Source organism: Acanthochromis polyacanthus, chromosome 15 (genome assembly GCF_021347895.1).
Source record: "Acanthochromis polyacanthus isolate Apoly-LR-REF ecotype Palm Island chromosome 15, KAUST_Apoly_ChrSc, whole genome shotgun sequence".
In the NCBI taxonomy this organism is placed as follows: domain Eukaryota; kingdom Metazoa; phylum Chordata; class Actinopteri; family Pomacentridae; genus Acanthochromis; species Acanthochromis polyacanthus.
The window spans coordinates 34,230,045-34,254,195 of record NC_067127.1 but is presented as its reverse complement, the minus strand read 5'-3'; the positions used below and the strand labels follow the sequence as shown (position 1 = coordinate 34,254,195).

General features: G+C 40.2%; 1 protein-coding gene across 1 annotated transcript in view; it reads left to right on the top strand.

The window, feature by feature from the left end:
• The window catches only part of LOC110961064 (ephrin-A2-like), a 124,562-nt gene that overhangs the window by 30,743 nt on the left and 69,668 nt on the right, over positions 1 to 24,151 (top strand). The window lies entirely within an intron of this gene.

Below are 24,151 nucleotides of genomic sequence, written 5' to 3'. Positions count from 1 at the left end.
AGAGACAGAGTTACTGTCAGTGACTAACTGCTTATGAAGCCATGACAGATCCAGTATATCGTAATGAAACGAGGTGTGAGGAACAAAGGAACAAGCAGGATCCTGTTGTAACACCTCAAACCCATCTTGAGGGAAACACACTGCTGTTGCTTACAACCATGTCCATTGTTTTGTGTGTAAGGAACCCAGGTGCTGCAGTGTGTTATTGTTCCCAAAGCTTGATTTATGCTTCTGCACTGAATCTATGCTCTAGGTGTGCTGTACCTGTGCATCCCATACTAAAGCTTGTGCCGTAGCCTGACCTGTAACTACATGACGCAGCAATGCAGACCGCCATAGCTGTTATGGTGTGCTGGACTGTAAAATGCCACAGCATACTGATTTCTTCTCCGGTAAAGCTCTAGTGAAACAAAATGTTATAGGTTGGAATTGTATTGTAAATGTAAGAGCCAATCTTCCACATGTGCAGCCATATGTTGTTTCCTTTTTATAGCTTATCCTTGTGTAAACTCAGTCCGCTCTGACATCTCTTTATTCTGTTACAGTATTTTCTTATAAATAAATGTTGTTCCACATTCATTAGCTCCAGCTTCAAAATGTAGAAACCACACTGCACAAGCATAAATACTCTAAATGATGGAGGCCACTTTCTTAGGTTATTGCCTAAGCTCTGTAGAGATTCATCAAATTGTACAATTACAGCTTCAACATGCCAGACTGTATTATCTCCTCTTTTTTTCCATCACAGTAATATCTGGAAGTTCGCTTCTGTGCTCAGACTTTGATGTGTGCTGTGCGGCACGTTAGATGGAATACTGTAAGACTAAAATACAATGAACAAACAGCATGGTCACATTCCAGCAGTATCATAGACTATATAAAGAAGGAAGAATCCTTCATGAAGTCACCCAGAGGTTTCCTGCAGAGCGGCTTTGAGAGCTGATCATAGCCGTGGTGACTCCGGCTGTTGCCATCTTGGCAGTGCGCTACTCCTCCTAACTCCCAGCTAATCCTAAGACGGCACCCACCTGTGACCCAAAACGTCCATGGCCTCAATTATGCATATGCATCATGCTTTATTTTTCAGCCCTGCAGGTTTTTGCTTGGTGAGAATGGAGCATTTGTTTGTGCCTCTAAATAGTAAGCTAAGATTCCCACAAAATCTTTGATAACGTAGCATTAAAATTTCTAGCACTTCACTTCTGTGAACAGATGTCAACAAGATGGATTTAGTGTTGTATGCTGAGCCTATGTTTGTTTACAAATTTCTTTTTGCAGTATACCCATAGTTGTATAGATAACTTCTTAGATTTCCAAGTGGGTTTATGGGAGTTCATTTCCAATAGATATCAGATATGATATCCCAAGAAAGTGTAAGTTACACTGAATCTAATGTGTATTTGCTGTAAGTGTGTTCAGATCTGAGTTATGAGTCAGAATTTTAACACAAGTAGCATCAGTCAGGTTGCAAATGTTTTAAAGTATCCTGCCCTAATTTAAAATGTTGATGTGCTGAACCTCCTGTTGTCTTTTGAACTCGTACAAGCACTTGTTCATTCAGTTTGCGTGGTATTTCTTCCTCTGCACTTCTCTGAGAGCAGTGGTTCTTAACCTTGTTGGAGGTACTGAACCCCACCAGTTTCATCTGCGCATTCACCGATCCCTTCTTTATTGAAAAATAAAATATGATGTTTGTCAAATTCAAGACATAGGTATATGCTTTACTGGTGCACAAAATGAACCGTGCATTAAGATCACTGTGTTCAAAGAGCAAAACCAATACAATGCATGACCTCACAACAAATGACACACCTTTTCACAAAGACATGACCTTTTTAATACTACCACATTGAAATGGGTTTAAATTTTAACCTTATGTATTCCAATAAGGAACTTATTGTATTTATGCTATTTATTATTTTTAACATTATAAGACACACTCATCACCTAATTTCCATCAGGCTACAGTAATAATATTTACTGCAAATCAGTGTGACTTCTGCTGTTGCCTTTGAGAGACCAGTTAAAAAATGTGTGGCTTCACCTTGGCAAGTACCATTCTCATGTCATTTTCACAGCAAAGTCTGTTCCTTTTCTTTGTTTTTATGTCCAGCATCCTCGAAAAGGATTGGTCGCAAAGATATGTTGTAACAAACGGTATAAAAATTAAAAATAAAGCAAACACAGCTGGTTTTATGAGTGTTTAACCAATGGTGTGTGGTTTGCCCTGCTTTGCGATCGGGTAAGCAACTTCGTACGATGCTGTGAGGATTGGTTTGTTGATAGGTACAAAGCCGAGAGCAGGCAGAGTAGCCTTTTCATCGAAACTGGCTCTCTTCACCTTGAATTCAGCAAGCGTTGTGTTCTTGTATTCCCCATCTCTATGCAGCTCAAGAAAGTATTTGTTTAGTTTTGCGGGGCTACACTAGAATTGCTTAACTTGGCATTGCAAATCATGCAGATAGGACGCTGACTCCCATCACGTTCCGTTATACATGTGAATCCGTATTGTCCATATTCGTCCGACCACTTTCTTTTATTCCTCAACATAGTTTGTATGGATTAAAATATTAAGAAAGAAATAACACGACGTACCATCACGACAGTCACAAGTTGACTACTGAGCTCACCAAATTCCCTGCAGCACAGATTGGCCAAGCAGTGTAGCTTGGCCAGTGATGGCCAAGCGGGGCGCGTCACCACGAATCATATGAGTCGGGTGTGTGTCTTGACCTCCGCCGAACCTCTGAGACTGACTCACTGAACCCCTAGGGTTCGATCGCACCCAGGTTAAGAACCACTGTCTTAGAGTTTTAAAGTTGGAGTACAGACCAATTGTTAAGAAAGCTGGAACCACAACTGATGTGTAAATATTAGCCCAAATTATCACCACCCTCCCAAATCAGTCTTTATCTGCCCAATTAAAGAAGAAAGTAACCATCCAGGTGTTGTTTCTGTCCGCTGTTGAGGCTCAGCAGTCTGTTTACTGTGTATGTGTGTGTACGTGTGTGAGTGTGTGTGTGTGTGTGTGTGTGTGTGTGTGTGTGTGTGTGGCTGTTTGGAGGTTTAAACAGGATTAGCCTGCAGCTCAGGTGTTCCTCTAACAGGATTAGTGAGTCCTCCTGAGTGTTCACGGCAGTGTTAATCTGAATTATCGACCGCTGAAAACAAAAGGTGTGTCTGTGGATGTAGCTGAGACACAGAGGGGAATGATTCATGGCGGCTGGTGTTACTCTGCTGTACGTTCTCTCTGGCCTGCACGAGTCCTTCAGGTGCTTCAACCACATCAGGCTCCCATTTGGTCCTTCAGGGGGCAGGAGGAGTCTTTTGTTGAGCTGGAAGGCCTCAGGTTGCTGGTTCAGATTCCTTTGGTCCAGCTGTGGAAACATCAGGAGGCAGACGTCCAGCAGCTTCCTGACCTGCTGCTGATGTGCCCTCGAGCAATCTGCCCTATTTAGCCTGTTCACCTCCTGTTGGGGGTTTCCTGCCTGTGGGATTCAAACCTGCCGCACTCAATTTTTTCCTGCCAGCTTATATTTTTTATTTTCATTTAATCTCAGACAACTGTTCAGTCATGAAGAAAGTGCAATTGAAATATTATACACTTTGGTTGTAGTTAAATTTTAAATTATATGTGAATAATAACAATTTTAGGCTTTTATTGCAGTTACATCTGCAGTTAAATAAGAGACAAATGTATGTTAAAAGAAGATCGGAAAAGCAAATTGTCGAAGCTCAATTTTTTTAAAATAAAATTAATCACAACAGCCTTGAAATAAACATTTTGTTCTATAGCTCAATAATTTCCCACCAATATGAAAAAATGTGATATGAAAAATTGCACCTGCAATTAATTAATTTGAATGTGCAATTCTGTTCTTTTTTTTACTGCTTCCCCATTTTCCTCATTATTATTTCCAAATAAAATTTTTGTTTCTGATAATTGTGAGAAAATGATTTACTAGTTACTGAAATCAGTTCTACTTTTACTGTTGAATCAATGTAACTGCTAGACTGTTGGAGATCCCCACTGAACCAGAAAGACCCCAAATAAAACCTGTTTGTTAGAAAGTGAATTACAACACCAGTGTAATGAAAAATTAAATAAGGTACCGTTTCTGATAATGTGTGAAATATAGTCCTCCAAATGCTGCTAAATGATGAGTATACATCACATAGACATTCAGCCACTTTTTAAATTATTCACAATTTGTGTTCTAATCGAAGTGAAGATGTCACATTGAGCAAACAAAACAAAACAAAAAAAACAAACACACCAACAAAAAGAAATCTGTTCATTAATATAAAAATATAACATTTAATTTATTTTACATTAAAACATCAAACAGTGACTTTAATTTCTGTATTTCTGACAGAAATTCATTTCAGCACATGCAATGAATGTGAGACTGCATCAGCCAACACATCAGCACAGAGCAGATTTTATTTTCCTTTTTGCTCAAAGTAAAGTGTGTTTGACATTGATGTAGAGATGGATTTTAATGAGGAGCATTTGAATTCTGCCTGGTGACAGCCCAGCAGGGCAGGTGGAGTTAAGGAGGGGTGGGGGGATACTGAATCGAATATTTGTGCTTTTTTTTTAAAGCCAAGTTCCTTCATTCTTCATTTGAAACCTCCCACCGTCCTCCCTTCTTCTCCATCATTCACAGAGCCCAAATGTTAATTAATGTCCTTCAGCTGATCTGAGGCCAGTCTGGATCCGACCTTTTTGTGTATGAGCACAGATGCTCTGGCTGTGGAGGCCGTTAGCAGTAGAGCTAAAGAAACTGAATTTTGATATTATTTAAATCTGGATTTCAAAGAAATTGGTCAGGAGATCAAAATAACTTAAACCATAAATGCCAACCTTAATTATTATTCCTACAATAAGATGGTCATATGTTGATAGTAGGGCTGGCCTGAATAGCAGTTTCTGTCCTCCGGATATTCGGCCCCTATTAATGAAGAATATCTGAATATTCGGTCCGGTCCGCTCCATAACATCCGGGGTGGGGGGTGGGGGATATTCGCATGTCAAAATTATTATCCAGATACCACCGTCACGAATGAATATTCGGATATTCGGGTCCAACCCTAGTTGATAGGTCACTATGTGTCGTAGAAACTATCTGGTTGTAATGTGTGGATACAGGGGGGAAGTAATAAAGGATCGGATGATTGACATGGCTTGCTTGTGATCGACTAGCATGTTGGCTGTCCTGAAGGTTTATTGTTGTACCTAAGAACAACAGAACATGGTGCCAGAAGTCAAACAGAAAGTCTGTAGAAAGTAATAAATAATTTGAAGTCTTTTATGTTATATCTAGGGGTGAAAGTAAGCCGGTACGGTCCGGTACTGCGTACCGGCAAAAGATCTGGTGGCGGTATGCAGTACTGGTAAAAGATCCGGTGGTGGCACACGCTGCTCTTTCACTGGTACGCCGCCAGACTGTCTACTGTCGACCGTTCACTCAGCAGTACGTGAGTGCGCATGTGTGTCTACTTTCCGTAACACAGCAACTGCTATGGCCAATAGCAGCCAATATCAAATTGGTGCGTTTGATTTAGAGCACTGGGACATTTCCCACAACTAGTCAATAGACGTCAACAAGCACTGCTTGTGCCGGAATGGGGCAAGCAGTAAATTACACCTGAAATTCCACGCGTTCTTGTGATTGGCTGAAAAGCTTTCAACAGGATAACAGCGATTATCCTCGACAAACAGATACTTTAAATAAAAACGGAGAGAAGCACTACAAAACAGTCAAGATTTTTTTTCTCAAATTAATAATGCAGAGGAAAATAACCTCTTTGTTTAAAAGACAGGGACACTGAAGATGGGTTACCACAGAAAATCAGAAACTAACGACTACTACTATAACTACTTGAGGCCTCTGTGGAAAAATTTTTAGGTGATGTGTTTAAAATGTTTAGTTCCATTTTGAGTGTTTGCTCGTGACCTCATATCTGTTCTTAGAGCCTTGTATTCTAGATATTTATCAGTGTTTCAGTTAAAGCAAAAAGTTTACCATACTTTCAAGTGTTTTTAATTCCTACCTATTCCATTGGCCTACAGTGAAATACTGATGTTTTTTTTGTTTGCATTTTGACTTTGCTATTTTAAAATGCATGAAGTTAGAGCGAGACGAGGTTTTTGGTAATAGTACCGGCAAGAATTTAAAACTACTTTCACCCCTGGTTATATCACAAAGTTATGATAATTTAGAACGTTAGTGAGCCAGTAATTTCAGTAATGTCAGCTGCTAGCTTGATTGTGCGATGAGAATGTACCAGTTTCAAGTCACCCCACTGGAGAAGTTTTCCTACAAAAGTGAAGACTGGACAAAATGGATAGAGCATTTTGAGAGTCACTGTGTCACCTCTGTGTCGCACTGTGTCACACAAGCAGAAGAGAACCAAGTCAATGCTTTGATCTACGCAACGGGCCAGGAAGCAGAGGATATACTGGTTTTCTTGCACCTTACTGCTGAGCAAGCAAGTACAACACTGTCAAAGAGAAGCTGGATGCTCACTTTATCGCTCGCAGGACAGTAATATGTGAGAGGGCCAAATTTAATCAGCAGCAACAGGAGACCGGTGAGTTGGCCGACAGCTTCATCACTGTGCTGCACTGCCTGGTGGAACGCTGCTAATATGGTGCCCTACATATCGAAATGGTGAGGGATAGACTTGTGGTTTGTCTCAGACAAGCGCTTGTCCAAACAATTACAAATGGACCCTCAGCTGACACTCGAAAAAGCTGTAACAAGAGCCAAACAAAGTGAGCTGGTGAAAAAGCAAGAAATGCTGAGATTTCATTTTAAAGGTGACATCTCAAACACACAGTTAAAACAGCATGGCAGCGCTGGCACTAGCGTGAGAGCAAGACAGGCCAAGTCACAGCCCAGACAGACACCCCAAAAAGTACCCGAAAGGCAGGGGCTCTGCAAAAGATGTGGAAACACAAAAGGGCCATTGTTCAGCTAAGAAAGCCACATGCAATAAATGCAGAAACACAGGATATTATGCCAGAGTGTGTAAAACTAAACAAATGTGTGAGTTGGTACAGCAACTGAGGACTCTGATGTCTAAAAAATGGACAACTACGCAATAGTTAAGATCTGGACTATTGAGCCGAAGATCAGAGGTTCAAATCCCAATGCGGCTACTGTCGGGCCCTTGAGCAAGGTCCTTCACCCTTCTTGCTCCAGGGGCGCCATAACATGACTGACCCCACGCTCTGACCCCCTCAATTACGGGGATTTGCAGAAAACAGAATTTCCCCCCTGGGGATTAATAATAAAAGGTGGGAACACAGTATTCAAGATGGACACCTGTGTAGATGTGTCAGCACTCCTTGCACTGCACACTGAAGGTAAGTTCTGCAGTTTAGTGAAGGCCACAAAAATTCTGAGGGGCCCAGGAAGGACAACTTTGGGAGTGAAAGGCAAGTTGAAATCAACTCTTATCAGAGAAAACAGAAGCATGATGGAAGACATCTCCACACGTGGACAAAATTGTTGGTACCCCTCAGTTAAAGAAGGAAAAACCCACAATTCTCACTGAAATCACTTGAAACTCACAAAAGTAACAATAAATAAAAATGTATTGAAAATTAAATAATCAAAATCAGCCATCACTTTTGAATTGTTGATTAACATAATTATTTTAAAAAACAAACTAATGAAATAGGGCTGGACAAAAATGATGGTACCCATAACTTAATATTTTGTTGCACAACCTTTTGAGGCAATCACTGCAATTAAACCATTTCTGTATTTGTCAATGAGCGTTCTGCAGCTGTCAACAGGTATTTTGGCCCACTCCTCATGAGCAAACAGCTCCAGTTGTCTCAGGTTTGATGGGTGTCTTCTCCAAATGGCATGTTTCAGCTCCTTCCGCATATGTTCAATGGGATTCAGATCTGGGCTCATAGAAGGCCACTTTAGAATAGTCCAACGCTTTTCTCTCAGCCATTCTTGGGTGTTTTTGGCTGTGTGTTTTGGATCGTTGTCCTGTTGGAAGACCCATGACCTGCGACTGAGACCAAGCTTTCTGACACGAGGCAGCACATTTCTCTCCAGAATGCCTTGATAGTCTTCAGATTTCATCGTACCTTGCACACTTTCAAGACACCCTGTGCCAGATGCAGCAAAGCAGCCCCAAAACATTACTGAGCCTCCTCCATGTTTCACCGTAGGGACAGTGTTCTTTTCTTCGTATGCTTGGTTTTTGAGTCTATGAACATAGAGTTGATGTGCCTTACCAAAAAGCTCCAGTTTGGTCTCATCTGTCCAAAGGACATTCTCCCAGAAGCTTTGTGGCTTGTCAACATGCATTTTTGCAAATTCCAGTCTGGCTTTTTTATGAGTTTTTTTCAGCAGTGGTGTCCTCCTTGGTCGTCTCCCATGAAGTCCACTTTGGCTCAAACAACGACGAATGGTGCGATCTGACACTGATGTACCTTGGCCTTGGAGTTCACCTTTAATTTCTTTGGAGGTTGCTCTGGGCTCTTTGGATACAATTCCAACGATCCGTCTCTTCAATTTGTCATCAATTTTCCTCTTGCGGCCACGTCCAGGGAGGTTGGCTACTGTCCCGTGGGTCTTGAACTTCTGAATAATATGAGCCACTGTTGTCACAGGAACTTCAAGCTGTTTAGAGATGGTCTTATAGCCTTTACCTTTAAGATGTTTGTCTATAATTTTTTTTCGGATGTCCTGGGACAATTCTCTCCTTCGCTTTCTGTTGTCCATGTTCAGTGTGGTACACACCTTTTCACCAAACAGCAGGGTGACTACTTGTCTCCCTTTAAATAGGCTGACTGACTGATTATGAGTTTGGAAACACCTGTGATGTCAATTAAATGACACACCTGAGTTAATCATGTCACTCTGGTCAAATAGTTTTCAATCTTTTATAGAGGTACCATCATTTTTGTCTAGGCCTGTTTCATTAGTTTGTTTTTTTAAATAATTATGTTAATCAACAATTCAAAAGTAATGGCTGTTTTTGATTATTTAATTTTCAATAAATTTTTATTTATTGTTACTTTTGTGAGTTTCAAGTGATTTCAGTGAGAATTGTGGGTTTTTCCTTCTTTAACTGAGGGGTACCAACAATTTTGTCCACGTGTTGTCCAAGAGCATGAATTCCCCCTCATCCCTGTTCGTGGCTCTCTCAAAATCTGCCAAATGACATGACAGTGAGACGCTTCTGATGAAGGCGAGAGCTGTCGCTGAAACTGTCAACAAGGTAATTAACATCTATCTATTCACCTGATGTCTGAACAAAAGAACTCAAAACTAATACAAAAGAAACTATGCTGCCCACAGAATGTTGGGGCAGCTCTGCTTCAGACTGACAACAAAAAATGCTACTTAGTTATTGTAGGCTGTTTCTCAATATACTTATTATTAGTAGCCAAACTCACATCCACAACATCAGAAGCTGTAATAGCGAACTTCAAGTCCATCATTGCACATCATGGGATATCTGAGGTGGTATCTCAGACAATGGACCACATTTTGCCTCTGAATTATTCCAGTTTTCTTTGGTGTAAGTGGGTTGCTGATGGAATAGGCAGTTTCCACCTGCTTCCAGTGTTTGTGCTAAGCTAGGCTAATCACATGATAGACTCGAAAAAATGCGCAGAAATCCTTTTAAAGCCTGTTGATGTAAAAAAAAAAAAAATTCAAGTTTATGAAAAAAATGCTCAACATTTCTCTGGTATTTGTTCCTTCAAACATGGCCAGAAGTATAGTAAATGTGTTTATGTGGAACTTGAAGTTTTAACTTTACCTCATATCTTGTTCAGATTCTGAACCATAAAGTGTACTAAAAGCAGCTCTGCAGTTGGACCAGACTAACACAACTAAGCGTGCCAGGATTGTACATTTGTGTGCTTGACGTGAGTCTGAAAGAGAATGTTTCAAACTCTGGATCAGCGTCAGACACACTGATGTGGATGTTTTTAGAGCACTTGGTCCAGTGTCTGCAGCCGGTTGGTCTGCATCAGTTCAAACTGTTCAGAAGACAGATTCACCTTAAATTATCAGTCTGACACTTCTGGTGAAATCTTGCTACAACTTTTTACAACTATAAACCTTTTCTACCCTTATTGTAATGTTTACACTGTGAGCGTCTAGCTTTAAATCTGAGCATTTTACAGATTCAAAGCTTTACTTTGTACTGAAGACCTTGTCTGTATTAACGTGGATGTAAAGCTGAAGAGAACAAAAAGTTAAACATATGGATATGATGTTAGATTGGAAAACACACACACGCTCGCGTGCACACACACACAGTGTGAGCCGCTGACTCAGCTGTGTGTCTGATGAGCTGCTCAGACCGCACCGTAAAAAATAATGTGAAGTTACTGCATTTAAATCTGCACTAAAAATCAAATGATCTGCCAGATACCCAGCCGTCCTGAAATAGACCTGTGTCTGGACACACAATGAAAGCTCTGTTCTTAAATTGTCTAGAGGTTAAAGGCGAAGGACACAAAAATGCAAAACAATATTCAGATACGTAAGTCCAATGTCCAACTGCTGGTGCCTCATTAGAATTAGGACTCAGTGTTGCTTCTGTTACGTTTAATGTCAACAGTAATTAAATGAGATGTTTCATTTAAGATCAAGATTAAGAGATCAGGTGTGTGTGATGAGTTCAGGTTTCTGGGATTACTTAAAGCATTTGTGATGAGAGATGAGTCTGCGTGTCTAGGATAACTTTGGACATTTGTAATGGCTTTAGTTGTGATGAGTTCAGGTGCGAATTATGAGCTTAGGTATATGTGATTTGTTGGGAGAATGATGTGATTATGTGTCTGTGATGAATACGTTCAGGTTTTGGCCTTAGTCTGTATTTCTGTCATGGACTAGCTTTCTTGAACGTACATAGCTGTTCTGATTTTGTCGGACAGCGTCACCATTATAATATGAGGATAATACATAAAACTGCTGCAGTGATTTTATCAGCAGATTGAGAATGACTGCTGGTTTTAATGAGTTGCATGAATAATAGTTTCATTTTCGCTCACTGGTGTGACAGCAGAAACTACCCAATACTGTGGGGAATCAGTGAGTGAGTGAGGCTCACTGCTTAACTGTGGTAGATCAGCAGGTTGACTTCACAGGATCACATCAAACAACACTTTTATAGATTAGTAGGAGCGTTTTGCTGTTCCAGGTGTTCCAGTTGTCACTGCTTTTCTTTTTCCTGGCAGGATTCCTGACTGTGTTGATGCTTTTTCATTCTTACTCCATGACTGTAGCTCAGAATAACAGGGGAAGACTCCAACAATATCTAAACTCACTGTCGCCTGATCACACCTTTAGAATGATTAGCACAAAAAAGCACAAAAAAGAAAGAAAAAAACTCTGTGCTAATATGTCCTGCCCTGTTTTATCTGTAGCCTTTGTTAAATATTTGAAAAATGGTGTTACTGTATGTGGCTGTGATGCTTTGTTGGTGCATGAAACCTGAAAAGAGCTTGAAGAAGGAGGAGCTTCACCTGTTTTCATGTCCAGGTGTTTACTGTGGGTGGAGGATTTTTCACCTGTCCTGATTTGATTCATTTAGTTGACCAGCCGCTGCTCTGTGTTGGTTTTAGTTTGGTTGGAGTCTCTGTTTTTTGTGTATCTCTGCTGGAAGCAAAGATAGCTAATGGAAGAAAAACAGAGGTAAGGGGGCTCATAACGACAAAAAAATGCCGCACAGATCCAGTCAGTGCAGCATCAGCAGCATAGGTCCTGCTCCAGACTGTAATCACTTCATTGGCTATACAGGTCTACAGTCTAGAAAATAAGCAGTGACTGCTTCTGAATGGTTGTATGTGTCAGTCGAACTTCTTCTAGCCCATTTTGTCTGGGGCTGTTCATTGAGAACCAGGTCAAGCTTAGGACTAATCCCAAAATTCAGATTTGAAAAGAATAATAAACACATTTTTATTTCGATTCTTGCTCATCACTTCTCAGTTCCATTAGTACCAATTTCAGACAGCAGCTATATATCTACCAGGACCTCACTATCTGTCTGCGTCGTTGGTCGTGTGCTGAGTTCCTTAATTAGCACATGAACAGTACTAACTGTAGATTTTCTCGTCACAATCATCTTCATTCAGCAAATGCTGCCACAGAGCACTTTACAAGAATGAACTGGACTCTGCTATCATTACAGTAATGTCGCTGTGGAATGAGAAAAAACACCGTTGCCACTGTTACCATGATAAGTAACATTTTATGTGACTCTACAGTACAGAATGCAGAAGGCCGTCATAGTAACACAACATGACCACGGACGTTATTCTTTATTTCTCTTCTGTGTGGTTGTATCTGTCCGTCTACCTGGATCTGTGTGTTGGTATCCAGCAGATGTAAGTGGTTCTTACAGGTTCTGTCTGTATTTTCTGCTGCAACCAAACACTTGGAACTCTTCTCACAGATTTCCTTACAGACTCTCTTCTCTCTCAGGTCAGTATTTGTGTTATTTTAGTGTTTTTCAGAGAGCTCTGTCAGTACACGTCAGAGAAAGAACTCTCTTTAATGTTTGCTGCCATTCATTATGAATGACCCGGAATTCCTGCTTAGAGACGACTCATGAATCATTGAAAGCAGACCAATCAGAGCAGGAACCACTCTGTTTTTTTTTGTTCTGAATGTCATCAAAAGCAAAACTGGACCTGGACTGGACCTGACTCCCCTGGCAGGTTTCCAGACCGGCAAGAAACTACTGGTGTTTTTAAAAAAATATATATTATATGTCTGCAACAAATTTGTCAGACTGATCTATTATCAGAATGATCGTCAATTTATAATGAGTTTAGTAGAATACATAATATCTGCCTGATGTTGGTTTGCACGTGGACAAAGATTTTTTTCTCTTCTGATTCTTCTGATTCAGAGGAATAGTTACAGGCAGGAGCTGGACTGATTTAATGAAATATGGAGTTTTTGTTCTGACATGTCTGTAAAGCTCTATCTGTATCTGAAAATTCAGTTTTTAAATTGATTTCACAGAAGATGCATTGTTTGTACGTGTATTTATACATATAATATTTATTTATATTTTTTATAGTTAGCATTGAAATAATATGAAACACACAGTAAGCATCCACTTCATCCATTTTATGACACAAATGTACGATCTCAGTATCAATAATTCAAGCTATTTTCCATTATAAAATAATGTGTACGACTTGTGAAAGTAATACAAACATGCCTGGATAAGCTGTTTTTATTGACTTAACATACATATTGATTGTGCAAAGTCTTCGCATGCTTCCCTTCGAAATAAAACATTTCTGTATAGTCTTTTTTTATTGATTGCTGGAAGCATTTGTTCAGTGTGTCTTTTGTCTCCATATGTTTCTGTTTAAACCTATTAAAATTCTTGATTCAGGTTCAGGGAAGGTTCATTAAACACTGAAAAAGTCGGTGCTGACTTGAAGTATGAGACTGGACGTGTGGAGTGTTCAATATTTCACCAAAACCAGCAGTCAGCCAGCCAGCAGTCATCAGTCCAGACGCAGTGATGTATGTTTGAAAAAAATGAGTCACATTTTTATGAAGACTGCTGTTGTCGACATATCTTGACCCCTTCTTACTTTGTCATCCGTCTCTACTCTGAACTGTAGAACACAAAGCGGTTATTTTCTCTCGTGGTTCATTACTGTTTCCCTCAGGAAGCATCTGTGGTTAATTAATCACCAGATCACTTTCCTGCTTTTTTATCCACCTTTTGATCTGTGATGGATGTTTCATTTCCGTTGTCGTCTTTGAACTCACAGCCCTCTGGACTTTTACTCTCTGTTACACAATGGTAAAAAATCAGTTTGGAGAAACTCTTAAGCTCTCTGCAGCCTGTTGAGGCTTCAGGTTTTCCTCAGTGAGGTCAAATTTGCTTGGAGTTGAGCGAGCAGCCAGTCGCTGTTTTACGAGTGTCGGTGTGGCGGTGAAACACCCGGATTTGGTCTGAATTTAAATCTGACCTACTTTTCTTGTCATCAGAAAGCGTGAATCTGTTTTTCTTCTCCATCTGAGGAGGAGGAGGAGGAGTGGGGGGAGGAGGAGGAGTGGGGAGACAGGAAACGACAGGAAACTCTGTAAGCGGACCCCTCTCCAGACATAGGGGAAGCACCACCAGATTTACACCAGGATGAAACGTTTAGACTAAAAGATTTTTATTTTGTCTCGTCAGAGCAGCTTTGGCTCACTCTTCATCGCCGCACAAAACTGTCAGGCCTCTTATTTTCCTCGTCTTTCATTCATTCAGGAACCTGACACAAACTAAATCTGCCTTTTCTCTGCCATTTTTTCTTCCACCTGAGCTTGAGCTCCTGGCGGCTGTGGCGGTGTTGTCGGCTGCAGCGCTGCAGCTCCAGAGTTAATGGGATTATGCAGATGGCAGCGTTCTTAAAGCGCCCATTTGAAGTGTTTAATGGAGATTATGGAAATGGTCGAGTGGCTCAGACCTTCGCTTGCTGAATGAAAAGACGACACAATGACAAGAAAGGAGCAAAGCAGCAGCTGCTGAGAGGGTCGGCTCAGGAAAGTCGGGGTGAAGGGTCGCCTGGTGATTGACAGCTCGGTGCCTAGCTCTAAAGCACTTCAGCAGGAGGGCAGCATATGTATTTCACAGGGCCATCCAGTAAACATTGTTTTGCACAGAAACATGTTGTTTTTTACAGATAGCATTTTCTGGGGCATGTAAACATTGTTACGCCATAAAACATTATGCACAATTACACATGTAGATATGACCCTGGTTTAAACGACATTTCCGGAAAGAGCTGTCGGGCCTTAAAGCAGGTGTGACTCAGAAGTTGTCTTCAACAGTAAACTTTGAACGTTTGTTGTTGAATGTTTCATTTTCGCGTGACGGACAGAAAAATGTAAAAATTACCACTTAGAAATGGATTTAAAGTGGCGCCCTTAGTCTGCAGTGTGCTCCTCAATAGCAAATGTAATTCTAAAATTGTAGCAATGAATTGTTATTTTTGCAGTAATGAAGTTTTATCATATACACTAAAGTCTGTAAAAGTCCTGAAGGAAGATAAAAGCCATCTAAATGTTAACTCTTCATCCTGTGAAAGTCTTGTTGAATGACTGGTTAAAATGAGCATCTTCAAGTGACGTTCTGAACATGGAGAGTTTGAACCTTACAGTATTTTTTGAGGAACTTATTTTTTTTCTAATTTTTCTTTCATCATTTAGTTTGAGAAGAGTTTTTGTGTCGTTTACTGCAGGAACACTGAACGCAGTTGTGGTGAAGTAAAATTCTGGCTCCAACCTCTGTCCGTCTTTTATTTCTTACTGGATGGCAGAGAGTGTAAACTGAAGCCTCTCAGAGAGACTCCCAGTGATTATTCTGCCTGTATTTCTCTGTAAAGTCGCCTCTCAAGGTCTGTGTTCTCTGCAGATGTTTCTCTGCAGACCTCTGCTCTCTCACAGCTTACTCATTCATAAAAAATGCAGTGTGGTAATAATAAAACCTAATATTTCTGCAAGTTGAGCAGCGAGGATAAACATGGCAGCAGAAGAAAAGAGGAATGCCGTCAGTGTTTCACGCTCTGATTACTGGGATGTCTTAACGAGGTTTACGTTGTCAGAGGATGAGCTTCAGGTCCATACCAGGTCAATGTAGCACACATACAGAATATTCATCTGAGACCCTCAGGAGACTGCTGGGATGCACGAACTGCATTTATAGATTGAGTAGAAACAAAAACAAAAAACAAGGAATTAGACCTTCTATCACAATACATGCAGTCCTTCCCACCAGAAATGCATCAAGAGGATTTGATGTTTATCAAAAGATGAAATTTTTACCACCAGGCTTTAGATGTGATTTTAGCACAGTTTGAACATGAGCAGTGACCAGCGTTGTTGAGCATGCAGCAAAGCAGAAGTCCACTGTTGGATACACACACACTCATGCTGATTAAGTGTCTGTCTTTTAAGGTCCAGAAAGTTTTTTAGGGTTTTGTTCCCAGTTTTCATCACCTCATTCCTGCTGATCATGTTCTACGTTACCTAGTTTGTAGAGTCATTTCCGTCCTTTCAGTCACCTTTTGGCTTCACTTGATTTCTGTGAAAATCATCCTGCAGGAACAAGGTTGTTTATTCTATGAAAGCCAAAATCAGACTGAAGTTATTTCTTTGACTGATTTCAGTATTACATCCACTTTCCATAGATTTAATATTGTCCAGAATTCATGTGTGGAATTTTTCTTCACAGAGTCTAGTAATAACCTCAGCCTCAGTTGCCTGCTGTTTCTGTCATTGTTTAGTGATGCAAATGTGATTTTAGTCCTGTCCACAGAAACTATTTACATTCTAAAAGTACTCAGATTTAGTGTGAGTGAGTTCACACTGCATCAGTTGGGTGCTGCACATTATTTTTTGTAAAAATGATACTTAAAGTGGAACTTCGGTTTTTTTCAACCTGGGGTCTGTTTTCATGTCATTTCATACATGTAAGTAATGGAGAAATGAATTTTCGACATAGCTCCAGTATTTGGCCAGGCAGGCAGCTTCGCAGCTCAGCTAGCGAAAAGTATGGGGCAACTTGCCCTCCCACGTCAAAGTCCACCCTAACGTGCTTTTTTTTCCCCACACTGGTCGGCTCGGATAGTCTCAACGAGTGTCCCACAACATACTAGAGATGAGAAGTGAAGGAAAACCTCCACATTACCTGCCGATTGCTATTTGTTGTGGTCTGTATCCAAATCTCGGGACGCTAGAAAACAAATCTTGTTCCGAAATCGCGCGATAGCTCCCGCCAAAACACCTGTGGGGGAAACAGCTGTTTGCCTCAGGTGAGGCAAACAGCTGTGTGTCGGATTACAGAACAGTTCGTTTTTTCTAAACCTGGTAAAACTAATGGGTCGTCAGTGCGCATTTCCGAGTTGTGGCAACAGAATGGTGCGCTACACTTCACGCAGCTTTCACAGACTACCGTACTCAGAGAAGGAAACGCTAAAGTTGTGGCTAAACGTTTTACAAATGGACCCTGAAACTCCAGTTGATGCATTTCGACATAAAAACTTCGGTAATCCGTTCACTTCTCATCTCTAGTATGTTGTGGGACACTCGTTGAGACAATCCGAGCCGGTCAGTGTGGGGGAAAAAAGCACGTTAGGGCAGACTTTGACGCGGGGGGGCCAGTTGCCCCATACTTTTCGCTAGCTGAGCTGCGAAGCTGCCTGCCTGGCTAAATACTGGAGCTATGTTGAAAATTCATTTCTCCATCACTCACATGTATGAAATGGCATATGAAAACAGACCCGAGGTTGAAAAAAACGAAGTTCCCCTTTAAAGTTGACAGTCAGTCAGTCAGTGTCCGTGGTTAGTTCACTGTCTCCAGATGGCTTATATTCATTTAAGCTAAAGGTTGTTTCCAAACAGCTATCTATTGTCAATCCATCTGTCAAATATTTTCATGACTAAATGTTTTGTCTATTGAAAGTGTGAAAGAAAGTAGTGAACAATCTCTGTTACACCCAAAGGGATGTACATAAATGTCTTTTTAAGAATTTTAGCTTATTGTTGTATATTATAAACAAAAGCATCATAGTCTCAAATTTGAGAAGCTCAAACCAATTCATATTTCATATTTTTTCACTATATTTTTCTGAAAAAACATTAGAAATACACTAGTCACCGGATAGTTCATTGTGTTTTGGCTAACTGACTAATTGATTTATCAGTGAATCCTTGCAGCTCATATTAAATCAGGAAAAGAGTGAGGGGAGGAAACCTGTAGAGATGGAATTTAATAAAATCAAACCAGGAGAGCTGGAAATCAAAGGAAAGCAGACAGGAGGAGAGATGTATATTTGGCACCCAGTTACTGTGATCTCTGCATTCTGATTGGCTGACATTCTAGCAGCTCTGTGTTTGGTTGACAGTTTGGGGAATTCTGTGATTGGCTGATGGTCTGCAGACTGTTTTCAGCAGCCAGTAATAATTGATGGAGTCTGTGCTTCCATAAATATATAATCCTCAGCAGCTAGTCATTGTGTTTGTGTTTGTCGTTCCATTTAAAAACATTTCTTTCCTTCTTTTAGTGAACTACACTTGATGTTGTTCCCTTCATGTGACTTTCTTGAAACTGTACAAATCACCTGAACTTGGAAGTACTGCTGTTCACTGTGTCGGGACCACAATAAATGTTTTTGTTATTGAAAAGTCAGGCTTTTGGTATAATATGACTTTAGATCTGGATCCCTCTCATCCTGCTCTCTGTCCTCCCAGCAGCCCTTGCAGCCCTGTCTGCTGCCACACACACAGGTGTACATGAGGAAAACAGCTGAGCTGATGACATGGCTTCCTACCTCCCTCCATCCTTCCTTCCGTTCTTCCTTGCCCCCCACCCACTCTCTCCTTAACCGGCTCTGGGCTCCATGGAGAATGTTGCCGCGGTAATGTCTTCCCTGGCTGCCATGGTGATGAGTTGTTGGCCGCTCGGGGAACAGGGTCAAGACAGCTCAGGGTTTTCTCTCCCTCTCTGTTTTTCTTTCTCTCTGACCTGTCCCTGTGTGTCAGAGCTCTGAGGCATGCTGGGAGCTGTAGTTCTTTCTCTGCAACACATTGACCAGATTTGCAGGTTTGCTACCTTAAAAGTGGAGGTGTCAGCAGAGCTTTAATATGAGTTATCTGTTGGAGAAGATGTGACAACAGTTGAACAAGACGGTTGGGTCACTGTTTATTCTACTGGTCCTGTATTTACCAGCTAGTTTAATGGAGATGTTCCTTACAGTGGCTGAAAATATTAATTACTGTTTAATTGTAAATTATCTGAGAAAATCCTGTCCAGTTTATTACTAATTCATAGGCAAAAGGGAAAGTCTTTGCTTTGTCTTTCACCCTCAGAACCCCAAAACCCACCACTGGTTTTGAAAGGCATGTTGTTTTTTAAAAATCACCACAATTACACCATTCATCGTAGCAAGAAACTATTAAAAAAACAAACAAGAATTGTAGTAAAAGAAAGTGCATCAAAATGTAGTTTCTTTGGTGAAAACAACCAAATCTAAGCTTAAAGTTGAGTTTTTCTATCACGCTCAATCTATTCTACATGTCTCCGGTTGCATCACCAGACACTGTAAGAAGCTCAAAATGTTGCACTCTTCATAGCAGCTGTGCAGCAGTGACTGACTCAGCTGCGACCAACAGTCACGCGACAGAAATTCCCTGACTTTTGGACTGAACTGCAGGTTGTGTTGTCCCTAGTCTGATAGTACAAATATTCAAACTAATTTTATATGTAAAATTAGGTAAATACAGTCAATACTTTTTTTCCAGTATCGACAAATGTTGGAAATACCAATTTGAATTGTTTTTAAATTTTTGTAAAATGTATATTAAAAGAAATTCTTTCTTTGTCTTTTATGACATTCTAACTGTGTTATGCTGCTGAAAAGACATTTCTGACTGTGTTGCTTTATTGGAGGTACATTACTTTACACCCCCTGTCAAAAGTTTTAGGACCCTTTCTCATTTAAATAAAGTAGAACCTGTCCTACAACTTTTGACAGGGGGTGTATCTACCAATTTTGGTACACATATGCAGCACATCAGGCTGAACAAAAAAGTCAGTGACAGCCACATTCCAAGCCCAACAGGAAGTGAGCTATTTTGTGTTGAATGTCAGATTTTGCCCTTTTTTTTTTTTTCTAGAGCGAACTCCTCCGAGGGGGAAACTCCAATTCACCTCAAATTCGGCCAGTACATACAGGAGGCCTTAATGATCAGAAGTCATTAAAATCTTTTTCCAAAGTCAAAGGGCGTGTCCATGGCGGCCTCTGGAATTTTGATCCTTCGCCATGAAATTTCAAATGCTGTGTAAATGCCCTGAATGTGCTCCAATCTGCCTGAAACTTTACATGTATGATCAGAGTCCTGCCCTGATCACATCCATATGATGAAATACACAAAAGTTGTAGGACAGGTTCTACTTTATTTGAATGAGACAGTGTCCTAAAACGTTTGACAGGGGGTGTATGTGTCAGTGAATAATTAGCCAAAATCAAGTAAAATATATTCAGAAACTGCTTTGTGTCCACAACATATCCCTTAACCCTCATCAGTACACATGGCAAAACCTGCTTCATCTTCAGACTTGTCGTTCAGCTGGACCCCAGTAGTATTTCATCTGTTTCACATTTCTGTACCTGTCTATATCCTCTCAGTGTATATTTTCCTAGAACGTGTGTCGTTTATAGATAGAAATATGAAATGACATTACTATTGATGATTACTGATGCGTATTGCTTACAATATCAGTGTTCGAACTCCTGAATTGAAATGAAGCACAATGCAACTGAAGCAGTCCTCACAAGAGCAACAAAACACAAAGGTGCATAGATAAAAGATGCACAGTCCGGCTGGGGTCTGGCTGGGGTCCCCGTGGTCCCCAAATGATTTTTCTATATAATACACCATAAACCTGGTTGGAATCAAAAAAGCTTTGGTGTATGTGATGGCAACTATGTGGGTGACAACTACCTAAAGGGACTGAAAAATTCAACTTGTAAATAAAAATATATGATAACTTATGTACCCCTGGGGTCTGCATGGACTGCAGGTGTGCTGATGATGGTTCATATAATATTTTGGTGGGATCCTAAATAACAAAAAGAAAGCAACATCAGTTTTTTTTAAGACAACACAGGACAGGACTGGACAGGTGTTATTCAAAAAGGAAATTTAAAGCTGGATAAAGCTCCGTGTCATACAAAAAAAAGTTAAGTGAAATATCCAAAAATTATCTGAGAATTCTATGAGATCCGTGCCTCCAATCTGCTTCACAAACCACTGCTGGCTTTTTGACATGTACCAGGAAATGCTCAGCTGTATTAATGGCGGCGGCATTCCAGTCTGCAGAGAGCCTGCTATTAGGCATGCTGGTTCACTGCTATGGAGAGACTTAATGGAACTGAGCTATTGTTAAAATTGTTCATTCAAACTGTGCATTTCCTGCTCTGACAGGCTAAAATGTCTACCGTGAAAAAACTTTGAGACTGGCTTGACCTATAGAAAACAAACAGGTACTGTCTGTGGGTTACAGGCAACATGGAGGGAAGTAAAACACACCAATGAGCCACACCATGAAACCACTGACAGGTGAAGTAAATAATGGCAATTATTTTGTTCCACCTGGGATATATTAGACAGCAAGTGAGCAGTCAGTTCTTGAAGTTGAGGTGTTGAAAAAAATGGGCAGCGTGAGACTCTGGCAAGGACCAAACTGTGATGTGTGGACAGCGGGTCAGAGCATCTCTGAAACAGCAGGTCTTGTCTGATGTTCTCAGTATTCAGTGGCTAGTAGATACCAACAGTTGTCCAATGGAGGACAAGAAATGATCTGGAGATAGGATCATGGGTGTCTAAGACTTGATACTAATGGAAAGGGAAGACTGGCTTGTGTGGTCCGATCCCACAGAAGAGCTGCTGTAGCACGAACTGCTGAAAATCTAAATGCTGTTTCAATAGAAAAGTTAATATCAGAAATATACTTAAAGGATCTGCTGCTTGGTGCCTGCTTTGACAGCCAGAGGGGGACCTACATAGTATTAGGCAGGTAATGTTGTGGCCAATCTGCATATCCTTCACAATTTATATTGATTTTACAAAGCCTGTTGGAAAATGGTGACGTTTTCCTTTCATACTGGGGTTAGGGTTAGGGTTCATACCCCAAGAAGACAACGACCCCAAGCATACTTCAAAGCTGTGCAGAAACTACAGGACCAAGAAAAAGGAATCTGGAGTACTAGAACTGATGAACTGGCTAAGTCAAAGTCCAGACTTGAATCCTATTGAACAGATCTGGGATTTATTACCTTCAAAAATAGATGGGACAAAAGTTTCAGCCAAAGCAAGTCTCTGGGAACAGCTAGAAACTATTTGGAACTCAACAACAGAAGCGACTGTGGAAAGGTCCATAAAAACAATGGCAGCAAGAATGCAATATTTTATATAGCCAAAGGAGGTAATATAAAATATTAAGTTGTTTGGTTAATGTTTGTGAATAAGGACTATTTAGTTGTTCTGTTTTGTTATTTGTCTAATAAATAACAATACCACTTTTTATTTGAAACAAGTTTTTGACAGATTTCTGAACTATTCGTGTTTTCTTGTTCCTATGACAGGTGGTAAAATAAATGTGTTAGGCACTGTACATATATATATATATATATATTACTTTGGGGGGGTGTTCTAAAATATCTAAGTAGTGACACAAATATATTAATATATAATAATTATATTTCATTTCCATGTTTCAGGATCTACAGCATAAACTCCAGCTGTGCTAATGTAATTGGCACAGCTGGAGTTTCAGACGCCTAATAATCACCTAATAATCAGACACCTCATCAACATTTTTAATTTTGACTTTCAGCTATGAAGTTGTACAACGGTCATTTTCACATCTATTGTGTGATTATCAGCAGACGGTAGTGTACATACTGTGGAATTTAATTTCTATAAATTATTAGTGTTTCTCATGTTCTTTGTATGAACTCTGTCTCTTTGTTTTTGCACTGTGAACATCGATTGAAAAAAGAGCGGCAAAAATGCAGGATTTAAGCATGTTTTTTCATGTTATTTCTTGGTAATGATCACATATGAGCGCTTTAAATGGTTTTCTTTAACATTTTGGTTGTATTATGCAGTATTATATCAGTTTCCAAGTTATTTTCTATGTCACCCAATTTTACGAAAATGCTGATGAAACAAAATGGCGGCAGTCCGTACAATGAACAGGGCAGTCAGATCCCTAATGCCTAAATTTAATGTTTGGATGAAGCAGACTTTAGATCCTTCAGATCAGCTCAGACATGCAGTTCCCATCATGCCTCATTTCAGGAAGGCGTGGGCAGAGTCATGCTGTTAGGTCAAAGAAAATCACTTTAGTCTTCAATGAATACATAAACAGGCCCCCCGTCTCTCCGTCCTCCTGTGATGCCTTACAGTCCTGTATTCGCTGTGTTTTAAAGGAAGCGGTGCCTGCGGAGCCCATTTTCCCCAAAAAAGCAACCCCAAACAGTGCCACCCCCACCCCCACTGCATGCTGGGAGTACACCTTCCTCTTACCATTCATCAGCTGTCTTCATCCTCAATGCGAGGAGCGTCGGCTTCCTCAGCTCTTGCTGCAGGCCAGTTATGTTTTTGTGTTTTTAGCCGAAGTGAATTGCGGTGAGAATGGAGGTCAGAGGGGCTCAGAGGAGAAATGCCAGCAGTCACCTCAGTGGGAATCAAACCGTCCACTCTAAGTTCTGACTCAGCCATCGTTGAGATTCATCTAACGGTGGAGCTCCTGGACTTACCAGGACTCTGAAGTTGCTCATAGCAAGGAGAAAAGACGCATCCTGTGTTGAAAATTTTACTCAAGTAAAAGTATTAAGAACATTAAAAGTCAAAGTACTCACTGCAAAAAACTGTTATACCGCCACATATTTTATATTATTGATAGTTATTAATTAAAGTGGAATATATTGCCGTTCTTTGAGTAGAAATAATTATTATCAGTTTTATAATAAACTGCAATTACTGCTATATTCATTTTTTTTTATCATAGATCACTCAGTTACTGTGAACACATTTACTGTGATTGTTTTGTTAACCAGCAGTTCAAATTGCAGAATTAAAGCAACAAATCATTAAATTTGAGAAGCTAGAATCATGACAACACGTTTGCATGAAAATGTAATCATCAAAAAAGTTGATAATTTTGTCTCAGTTGACTGGTCAGTGTGTCCACTAATCATTCAGCTGCTCTCGTATCCCCTGTTGAGTGTTTTTATGTGTAACTGAGCATCATTTGATATGTTAATTGTTAGAAGTATAAAATACTATGAAAAAGAAATACTCAGTTAAAGTGAAAGTACCTCAAAATTCGACTCAAGTTGTAATGAAATATACAAAATAAATGTGATGCTGCGTTGTATTCAGGCTTGTGAAAATATCTTATTTCCTCCAGGCTCTGTTGTTAACAGATCTACATCAGCCGGTAGTAGAAAAACATAACCAGAAAGTGAAGTTGCTCCTTAATTTCCTCAGACACCAAACTTCTTCACATCTTATCTGTGAGTTTTAGGTTGTTTTCAGACCTAGATGCAGAACACTAAGAGAATATTGTGAAA